Below are 10,669 nucleotides of genomic sequence, written 5' to 3'. Positions count from 1 at the left end.
TGAAACATCAGTTCTTGTTCTCAGGCCTGAGGACTTGGACTGGACCCATATCATCCGTTCTCTTGAGTCTCAGCTTGTCGACTCACTTCACTGATCTTGGAACCTATCAACCTCCATAACTGTGTTGAGTCAATTCCTTAGAATAAATCTTTTTAGATGGATAGAGTAATACAAATCAATCTCTCTCCCATTCCTTCTCCCCCTCCCTCTGTTCCTCCTGTTGGTTCTATTCCTTTGGACAACCCTGACTAATACAGAAGGGAAAGGGAAATCACTTTGGAAAGGCAAGTTGGTGACGGATCACAGAGGATACAGAAAGCCTGGCTAAAGGACTTTGAATTTTATTTTGAAGGCAAAGGAAAAAATGCCAGGGTTCCTGAGCTGGAAAGTGACTTAACCGGAGCCAGGATCCTGGAGGTTGAAGGTTGTGCTGTATAAAATGAATTAAAACAGAGATTGTCAAAGGAAGCCTCTAGAAATGGGATATCAACTTTGTGGGTATAGGACCTATGATGCAGAAAGGTTGGGAGCCCCTGGATGTGTAAGGGTGTACGGACCCAAAGCAATTGGAGGAGCCTGAAGCAGGTGGTAACTGGAGATGGTGTCCGTGGCTCTGATGGGACTTGTGAGTAGGTGGAAATTTGGAAGTCGGGTTGGGGATAGGGGCTGGAGGAGGTAGAGATTTGGGAATCATCTAGAAGGTGGTGTCAAGTACCACACCAGGGTGGACGTGGTGGGTAGGGAGGCAAAATCTTGCATTGGCAAGTGACAGGCACCTACTCAACCTGGCTCAGGCAGGAGAGGGAATTTATCAGCTAATGTGCCTGAAAATTGAAGTAAGACTAAATCCAAGGGCTCAAACAGTGGCAGTGGGATTTGGTTTCACCAACTCTATCTCTCTGCTCTCTTTTCACCCTGTTTGTTCCCATTCTCAGGCAGTTTCTCTCCTTGCAGCGGGAATATGGCTGCCAGCAGTGCCATGGTTACATCCCGCCCTCAGCAGAGACATTCATCAATTGGACCGTTTTGACCAAAGTCCCAGAATTGAATCTCACTGGTTCTCATTGGGTCACATGCCCAATCGCTGAAATGCTGCTAAAATTCTCTGATTGGCTAGGCCTGGGTCACCGCGTCTACTCCCTGTACTGAGGGTTGGAGTCCTCTCCTCTAGAGCCACAGGGATTGAGAATTGGGGAGGGGCTGCTGGAAGGGATGTTACCAGAAGGAGGAATGGACGCTGGGCTGGTGACCACAGGAGAAGGGGAGCTGGAGACCCTCCTGTTAGTACGAGGTGGCTGTAGCCACAGGGGCAGGTGGGGATGAAGCCCCTGGAGGCTGTGGCTAGGCTGGCAGCAAGGAAGGGGTGGGGGGAGAGACTGGGGCCTAGTAGTAATGCTACTGCCTTTGGGGCTGTGAAAAGGTTGGTGAGGGCCGTTTTGACAAAAACTTGACAGCAGAAAAGACAAAGTGCTAAGTGAGTCCTTGTTCTCAGAATAAAGGCAGGAAAAGTCAAGCGGTTGGGTGACACCCCATCAAGATATTGCTGCGCATGGAAAGGGCAGACATTGTCTGGGGACATTCATGGGATTGTGAGAGGGGATGAAGGAAAGGTCACTGCCAACCAGTCTTGCAGAGGGGAGAAAACACAGCCAGTTTTCCTCAAGTTTCAAAAATCAAGCTTATGCATTTTATAATAGAAAGTTACAGCAGCTGAAAACGACCTAAATTCCAATTGTAGATGGGTTCGATATATATTGTCATGCCCGTACAGTAGGATATAGCCTTTAAAAATGTTTCGTTTGAGAGGCAAAGATACTCACAATGTAGTTTTGAAAGAGAAAAAACAGAGTACAATCAGTTTTTGTGCAACTAGATGCGGTATACATCTCTACATATCTGGAAAGGTGTACACCAAAATGTTAATATTTTGTAGGGATAAAAAAATATTTTGTAGGGATAGGATCACAGGGAAGGTTCTCTTCTGACTTCTCTATAATAACCTTCTGATAGTGTAGTATGACAGTGTAGTGATCAATTAGAGCCAGCACCTTGGGTCCAAGTCCCAACTCTGTCACTGCCTGGCTTGGCAACCTGGGGGGGCAATTCCTTAATACTTCTGAGCCTCACTTTACGCATCGATGAATGGTAACGGTTCTTAACTGATAGGGTAGTTGTGAGCATTACATTAGCTACTATTACGTGCACAGCTGTTAGCACCAGGCCTGTAGTAAACACTCAAAAATGTAGTTATTCTTCCTGTGCAATCGAAAAGCCCAGAAGAAACTATGTTATATCAGATGTATTGGAAACAGGTGTCTTGCTGGGCCAACTGTCTGTGGTGGTCAGCAGTAAATGGCATCGTTATTAAGCGATTTTCCTGGGGAAACACCTGAGACGAAGATGGAGCGTTCGGATTCTCCCGAAGCTCGCGCACTAGCAAGGACGGACAGGTGATAAGCAGGTGCTGGGAGCACAGGGTGAGCAGAGGAAGGAGCCGGGGGAAAGAGTGCGAGGCCTTGTGGCAGGAAGTCCCGAAACCAAGATACTGCCTAAGTGTCTGGGGCAAGGGACAGCGTGGTGCAGGCGGATGAAGGACCCAAGGCAGGCAGGCAGGCCTGGGAGGGGGGTGTCCCAGGCAAGTAAGTCATTGCCTCCACGCAAGTCCAAGCCTCCGTCTTTTTTTTTTTTTTTTTGCCAAAGAGGGATGATAACACTTCAGCCTCAGAAGGTTGAATGGAACAAAATCTTTGTGGGTGGCCGAGCTTTGCAAACAGCGGTGGCTCAACCGCTGAGCTTCTAGGCAGCCGCGCTGGCCGGCGGCGCATGCGCGGTCGTCGGCGTGAACCTGGGCGGGGGTGGGGGCGGGGGAGGGGGCGGGGGCGGGGGCGGGGGAGTGACTCAGGCCCCGCCTCCAACCGCTCGGCCCGGGCTCGCCTCTGGACCCCGCCCACTTCCGCGGGCACCCAACCCTGCGTCGCCTGCGTGCTGACGTCAGGCGCGTGCCCCTGTCCGGCAGCCGAGGAGACCCCGCGCAGTGCTGCCAACGCCCCGGCGGAGGAGCTGAGGTGAGTGCGGGGCCCGAGGCTCCCCGCGGGAGCGGCTCCCCCGCCGTCCCGTCCCCGCCGCGCGGCCCCCGGCCTGTCCCCGCCCGCGGGCGAGGCGAGGCGAGGGGAGCGTGTGTGGGGGAGGCACCGCGCCTCTGGGGCCCCGGGGAGCGCGGGGAGGGGTGCGCGCCCCTCGCGGCGCCGTCCGGGCTCGCGCGGGTCCGGGTTCTGTCAGGGAGCGGGGCGGGCGGGGGCGCTCGGCCGGCGGGACGTGCGCGGCCGGGGCGCGGGGCGCGGGGCGCGGGCCGGAGGGCGCGGGCCGGAGGGCGCGGGCGGGGCCCGGCTGTCACCCGGCAGCGGCGGAAGGAAGGGGTCACACCCATCGCGGCCGCCTGGGGCCCCCTCCGCCCCGGCCGGGCCCCGCGGACGCCGAGGGCGGGTGGCTCGGGCTCCCGGGCCGGGTGTGCCCCCCGCGCGCCCCGGCTCGGACTTCCTGCTTCTCCGGGCGCCGCCGCGGACATTTTGCGGCGGGGGGGGGGGGGGGACGGGGGGGAAGGGAAGGGAAGGGAGGGGGAGGGGAGGGGAGCGGAACCGCGAGCGCGGCGGGGAGGCGGCGGCCCGGGCTGTGCCTGCGGCGCGCCCCCCTGCGCGCCCCCCTGCGCGCCCCCCTGCGCGCCCCCCTGCGCGCCCCCCTGCGCGCCCCCCTGCGCGCCCCCCTGCGCGCCCCCCTGCGCGCCCCCCTGCGCGCCCCCCTGCGCGCCCTGCAGGGCCGGGGGCCTGAGCCTCCAGCCTCCTTCATTCCAGCCTTCAGGTCGACTTCCTAGCACCATTTCCGCTCGCTTCTCCAGGTCTCCCTGCTCTCTTCAGCCGAGGCTTCCCTTGCAGGGAGTTACCTAAACCGCCTCTCGAAACTGCCGTTCGCCGCTTGCTCAATTCCTCTTATAAGGGTGAAATTTTCTTTGTTCGTTTGTTTTTTGTTTTTTTTTTTTTTTTCCCTCCCCTTTAAGTCCAAGAGAAATGCAGTGTGGAGGATTACGTCATCGCAATATAAGGGGCGAGAGCTTTAACTCCTACAAGTCAGGGGCTCGCCGAATGAAGACAGCGTTTTTTTTTGGTTTTTTTTTTTTTTTGTTTTTTTTTTTTTTTGCAGCCTCCGTTGGGCGCTCGGTGGCACATCCTGCCGGTCTCCCAACGCACCGTGTGCATAAACGAGCTTTCTGAAACCCTTCCGGCTGTCTCACAAAGCATCTAAAAAAGCCAGGAAGGTTTAAAATCCTCCAGATCAGCCCGTGCCAGGGAGTCTAGCGTTAAGACAACCCCTCCTCCGGCCGCTTGTGTAGGCAATAACTTGAAAGATCCCTTTGCAGTCGAATGGAGTGACCCGTGGGAGCCTCTCTCTGGCCCAAAATGACTTTTCCGAGGCTGCTCAACGTCCCCCGTATGATGCACTTACTGATGCACAGTACAGACCTAAGTTGGCTCACGTGCACTCTGTGTGGCGAGGGGTGTGGTGGAAAGAGAATCATCAGTTTCCGCCCACCTTTCTTGCTAGACCATTTAATTTTGCCATCAAAAACGAATTTTGGATTCTTAACCAAAAAGTAAAAAAATAAAAAAATAAAAAACAAAAAAAAACCAAAACCACACGTAAATGACATTTTTCAGACTTTTGGGTGATTACAGTGTTTCTTCCCCAGCATAGTAGATACACCGCCCTCCCTCCCAGTTGTATATCCTTCATTGATTACTGGGATACAGCGCAGAAAAATGTTAGCATTGTAGAGCAATTGTAGAGATCCCATTGTGTAATGGCATTGTTATAGGGTAGTTCATGTTGGAACAAGTATTTTCCCATTGTTCCTCTTGTGTGTAGAGGGAACAGCGCTTGTTAAACGTTTAAAAGAAGAAATTTAAATCCACTTCCTGTGGTGTATATGATTGGATAGGTATTGAGCTTGGATCTTCTGAAATACATTTGTCATAATGTGGTTATCTTGTTTTAAAAACACTCTCTGCTGAGCCCTGTCTTGAGACTCTTCTACGTTTAAGAAGTCTAAACATACATAACATCAGTTTGTATCTTCCCTTTCAAAATATATAGGAGAATAGTTTACATTTGCAGTTTTTAAACTCAGGCAGGGATTCAAGAGATTGATAGTTAAGTGAGTGTTAAAAATGAGCTGTTTTCCAGTAATTCCTTCAAGATCCGGAAGGTATCATCACATCCTCTTAAAATGTTTTCAGATACTAACTAAGACAGTTAAATTTAGTTTTTCGGGAATTTAAGGCCCATGTTACAGCAGCAGAGGTCAGGGGGCTTAAGTCAAACATCCATGAAATTCTTAAAGCACAGTAAGACTAAATCTTGACGTTTTCTGTAATTTCAAGATTGGTTTTCCTTTATTCAGTTGTTTTTTATCCACTTAGAACTTTGTGGTCTGTTAGGCATTTCTAGTTATTTTTAAGTTGGTTACACTAATCAGATGTTTTGATCCAAGAGCTGTCACATATGGAAAACTTTGAAGTACAATTTATTGTGCCTGTCTGGGAGTCGTGTTTATAGGCGTTCTTGGGAGTAAAAGATTGTTCTTTTATTTGTAGATACATTTTAGATGCATTTCTTTAGTGTTTTTAGGGTCTTTTTGAGAGCTTAGGGAACACAGTGAGAAGCACTTCAATCTACAAGGGCTTGCTCTGCAGGGGAAGGAGGGGTTACTATTTTCTTAACTTAGGTCACATATATAGTTCCCTATATCCTATATTAAAGGGCTTCGTTCTAGGCTTTTATGATAATGCCTTATTCAGTGTTTGCTTTCAAAACTATTAGTGTTCTCCACCGGAATGTATCTGATATGCGGACAGGACTTTGACCTGGCATGGGCTCCCCTGTGTCCCTAGCCCCTAGAATAGTGCCGTATGTATAGTAGTAGGTGTCAAGAAGTGTTTGTCAAGTGAGTGAATTTAATGAGATCTGTGGGTTAAGATTTTCTCTTTCTGCATATTCCATGTCTTGTTTACTGTATTTCCTGAGGCTGGTGCTTGGTCAGCCATATCCGTATTCCAGCTCATTGAAGTGATGATTCCTAATCTGCTCCTGCTTGATCTTATCCTTCTGTTTAGTCCAGTATCTTCCTCAGCTGTACTGTTTGGGCTGTTCACTGTCGGCTTAGAAAGTTTTTTCTGATGACCAGTTCTTGTTCTTCTAAAAATTATTTAGACTTTAATGTTAGCTTCTTTCCTCTATTTTCTTTTGTTTGCTGTTGCAGCTTATTTTTGCCACTTTTTCCACCCTGCTCAACAGTATCAAATTCCTGGTCATGTTATGCTTTGTCCTTTACCAGTTTCTACTTTTAGTTACTCATCCTTTCAGTCCAAAATATTTTTGCTAAAGTAACTTTTGTTACTTGTTTTTTTAGTTACGTCTGCTACTCCTGCTGTTGTAAGTCCCGGATGTCAAAACTTTTCTTTACTAGTTGTCCCTGGGACATTGGTCTCAAAAAGCTTGTGCATGAAGTTAAACCAGGTGTGTGTGTGTTTTATTTTTTTATTTTTATTTAAAGATTTTTATTTATTTATTCATGAGAGATAGAGAGCAGAGACACAGGCAGAGGGAGAAGCAGGCTCCATGCAGGGAGCCTGATGTGGGACTCGATCCCGGGTCTCCAGGATCATGCCCTGGGCCGAAGGTATGTGCTAAACTGCTGAGCCACCCAGGGATCCTCATGGGTGTGTGTGTTTTTTTTCTTTTTTTAAATTAGGATTTTATTGTTCGTTCGTTCATTCATTCATTCATTCATTTATGATTTTATTTTTAAGTAATTTCTATACCCAGTGTGGGACTTGAACTCACAACCCCAAGATCAAGAGTTGCATGCTCTACCAGCCAGGTGCCCCATGAAACCAGGTGTTTTCCTTCTTTAAAAAATATTGTAGGGGCGCCTGGGTGACTCAGTTGGTTAAGTGCCTGAGTCTTGATTTTGGCTCAGGTTGTGATCTCAGGGTAGTGAGATTGAGCCCTGCGTTGGGCTCGGTGGTCAGTTCCCAGTCAGCTTGAGATTCTCTCTCCCTCTGCCCCTTCTCCCACTCGTGTGTGCGTTTTCTCTCTCAAATAAAATAAATTACAAAAAATACTGTAGAAAATATTTCTTTGGCCATCCGTCACCTCTGTTGCTCACTCAGTTCTTTAACTTGTGCATCAATTTCTCCCAAAGTAAGTCATTTTGGTTTGCCATCTTAATTCTGCTATCTTGGGAGCTATACTGCTAGTATCATAATTAAAGGTATAGACTCTCGAATCAGCTTGCCTGGGTTCAAATCTTGCTAATTACTAACTGTGCAAAGTAATGTCTTTGTGAAATCAGGTTTACCTTCTGTAAAATAGGGCCAGCAATGGTCCCTACCTCGCAGTGTTGTTATGAGAATCAAATCAGTTAATCTTTGTGAAGTACTTAAGACAATTCACTGGCACATACTAAGTGCTCTGTAGGCGTTTGTTCTTATTATCATTATCACCTCTCTTAGGCCCTCATGTTTGAGAAGCTGAGTTTTCCCCCCAAATCAAAATTTTAATAACTGTCCCTTCCCTAGATTAATCTCATGAAACTGTAAAAATTATTAAGTGGAGATTGTTGCCTGCTTTAAGTTTTTGTCCACTATCTTAACTAGTGTTACATAAATGAGAGTGTATAATCAAATACAATGTGTGGACTATGGACCAGAAGCATAAGATCACCTTGGAATTCCATCCCAATCCCACTGAATCAGATTTTGCATTTTAATGCGATGCCCACATGATTTTTATGCACACTAAAGTTTGAAGCATGCTCTTAAAGACTGCTAGAGTGATGTCTTATGGGATTTCAGAAATAGCATTGAGTGCTTTATTTTTATTTTTCTTCCTACTTAAGTATGAACTGGTTTCTTTAAGGCAGTGTACCAGAATTTATTGCAAGGATCCTAATCTGAAAGTGGGTGAAACCAGTGTGGCATTTAAATAAGTGAGTTATAGTATCTTGCCTATCGTGTAGAGTCACCTCATGTCTGTGCTCACTGTTGAGTGTAAAGTTGTTAAAGTACAACTGCCCGTTTAGTACTAATTAACCATAAATTCTAGTGTAGAATATCAGTTACACATTTGAACCTAAATGATGTTTTATTGAAAACATTGTTAGGAAGAGCCTGTGATCAGGATAATTCCTATGATTGTTGGATAATTCCTAAATGTTGGCATTTAGCTGGTGAAATATAACATCTTTTCTATTTTCTTTCCTAAAATAAGCCATATCTCTAATCTCAAGAGAAAATAGTGATAATAAAATCTAGTCTTATTTAGCTGCCATCCTTTTTTCTTTCCTTTTTTTTTTTTTTTTTTTTTTAAGATTTTATTTTTTTATTCATGAGAGAGGCAGAGACACAGGCAGAGGGAGAAGCAGGCTCCATGCAGGGAGCCTGACGTGGGACTCGATTCCGGGTCTCCAAAATCACGCCCTGGGCTGAAGGTGGCACAAACCGCTGAGCCACCCGGGCTGCCCAGTCGTCCTTTTTTTTTTTTTTTTAAGGATTATATCGCATTTTTCTCTAGTAACTTTTCCTTCAACTATTTGGTGTAGGAGGTCCACCAGCACTATCCTTGTGCAGTATATGCTTTAGAGTATTCCTAATCCTTTTCAAATCAAGACAGAAGTAGAAAAGTATTCGTATGCCACATGGAAGTGAATGGATGAGGCTCTTCTTGGCTGGCTAGGCATGTTACAGACCCCAGGAGAGTTGGAGAGCAGTGTCTCAGGCACACCTGTGTCCATTCTGTATCAGGTGGCAGTATGAAGCCATCTAGTGTTGGATATTAAGGCACAACCATCTTTTCAGCTAAAAAGATGATCATTGTTTGCTACTCCTTGTGGAAACAGAAGAGATTGAGAACAGACCAAATGAAGAGAAAATGAAGCCGGTGTGTGTGTGTGTGTGTGTGTGTGTGTATGTGTATGTATGTGTATGTGGCAGAGGTAGAACATAAGAACGCTGTGTTAATTTGTGTTAAGGAGTAGGAGTTAAAGATAGCTTGTAGAAGAAAGCATAAGCAAGGTTTCAGCTACAATCCATTTGTTTTGTTGATAGGCAGTTTAGGAGTATTTGAAATTTGGTTTGCTTTGAAATCTTTTTAAAAGCAGAGGAAGAGAAATGGGAAGTAATTCAGTGAAGTTCCTTAGCAAGTAATTGTTGGGATTTTCATTATACAACTGCACTGTAGCGACTGGTATTTATTTCACTAGCTGAATGCTATTTGAGAGGAGCTTGATTTTAAAATCTTTTGAGGTGGAATTAAACATCTATATATCAATTAATTCCTAGAAAACCATATTTTTATTGTGGAGTTTCACAGGTTTTAAGTAAATTAATAGATCTTATTTTTAAAAATATTTATTTTTAGGGAAAGTGAGGCGACCTGGGAGGAGGGGGCAGAGGCTGAGGGAGAGAGAGGGAATCTTAAGCAGAATCCACACTGAGCATAGGGCTCAGTCTTACCACTCTGAGGTCATGACCTGAACCAAAATCAAGAGTCCAACACTCAACTTGACTGAGCCACCCAGGTGCCTCAGACTTAGATTTTTTTTTTAAATATAGATTTAATTTATTTATTCATGAGAGACACACAGAGAGGCAGAGACACAGGCAGAGGGAGGAGAAGCAGGCTGCATGCAACGAGCCCGATGCGGGACTCCATCCCAGGAATCTGGGTTCATGCCCTGAGCCAAAGGCAGATACTCAACTATTGAACCACCCAGGCATACCACACTTAGATTTTAGAATGTAAATTTTCATTTATCATATAACTAGGAAAAAAAAATGAGTAGTTCCTATGATTATTAGAGTCCTAGGGTTTAAATCAATATCTGATACCCTCATTTGTTTCAGAAAGTCCAAGTAGAATAAATAATACCAAGTATAAGTTATGGAAGTTTGAATTATTTTAGGGTCATGTTATTTATTTGCTCTGGTCACCATGGGGCCAAGGGGAATGTTAGATCATCCTGAGAGTTTATAAACCAGTAGAAATGGGGTAGGGGATAATTTTAATGTTAAGAGTAATGCCTGTGTTTTTCTAGTGTGTTTCAGAATGCCTGAGAGATGTTTCGGGGAGGGGCGGGTGACAACAGGTTGGAAACCATAGTCATTATATCCCCATCTTGGAAATTCCTAATCTATGTTTATTAAAGGTTCAGAGAAGTTAGTTAGGAGTCTGTTTAATTCAGTGTTTCTTAAGCTTGTTTAATGGAGCCCCCCCCCCCCTTTTTTTCTTTTTTCCCCTGCTCCCATGAAACATCCTTTAAAGTTTTGAGAAAATGGACTGGGAGGCATGGTGTCTAGTGGTTTATTAATCTCTATTAGAGTCCAGGAATATTGGTGTGACCAAACAGTGCTTGTGGTGGGTAGAAACATAGGAACAATATTCTTAAATTTCTGAAGCATGTAAACGATAGAGACTTCAGCAGAGGCTGTGGATGATCTGTTCTTGGTGTATTAAGTAAGCCCCACTTGAGACATTTGCATAGAATTTGCTAATTTGCAATTTCTTGGGATTGAACTGAGTATGTTATATATAAAACACATCTTTGTGTGTTATATAT

General features: G+C 45.9%; 1 protein-coding gene across 2 annotated transcripts in view; it reads left to right on the top strand.

Moving 5' to 3' along the window:
* The first annotated feature begins 2,957 nt into the window (after positions 1 to 2,957).
* Positions 2,958 to 10,669, top strand: part of CDC42 (cell division cycle 42) — a 47,596-nt gene continuing 39,884 nt past the window's right edge. For both annotated transcript variants that reach the window (XM_038531674.1, XM_038531675.1), the window contains exon 1: positions 2,958 to 3,065. The gene's annotated coding sequence lies outside the window, so the exon portion shown is untranslated. The remainder of the gene's footprint in view (positions 3,066 to 10,669) is intronic.

This window comes from Canis lupus, chromosome 2 (genome assembly GCF_011100685.1).
Source record: "Canis lupus familiaris isolate Mischka breed German Shepherd chromosome 2, alternate assembly UU_Cfam_GSD_1.0, whole genome shotgun sequence".
NCBI lineage: Eukaryota > Metazoa > Chordata > Mammalia > Carnivora > Canidae > Canis > Canis lupus.
The sequence above is the reverse complement of the archived record's forward strand: the minus strand, read 5'-3'. Positions and strand labels throughout refer to the sequence as shown.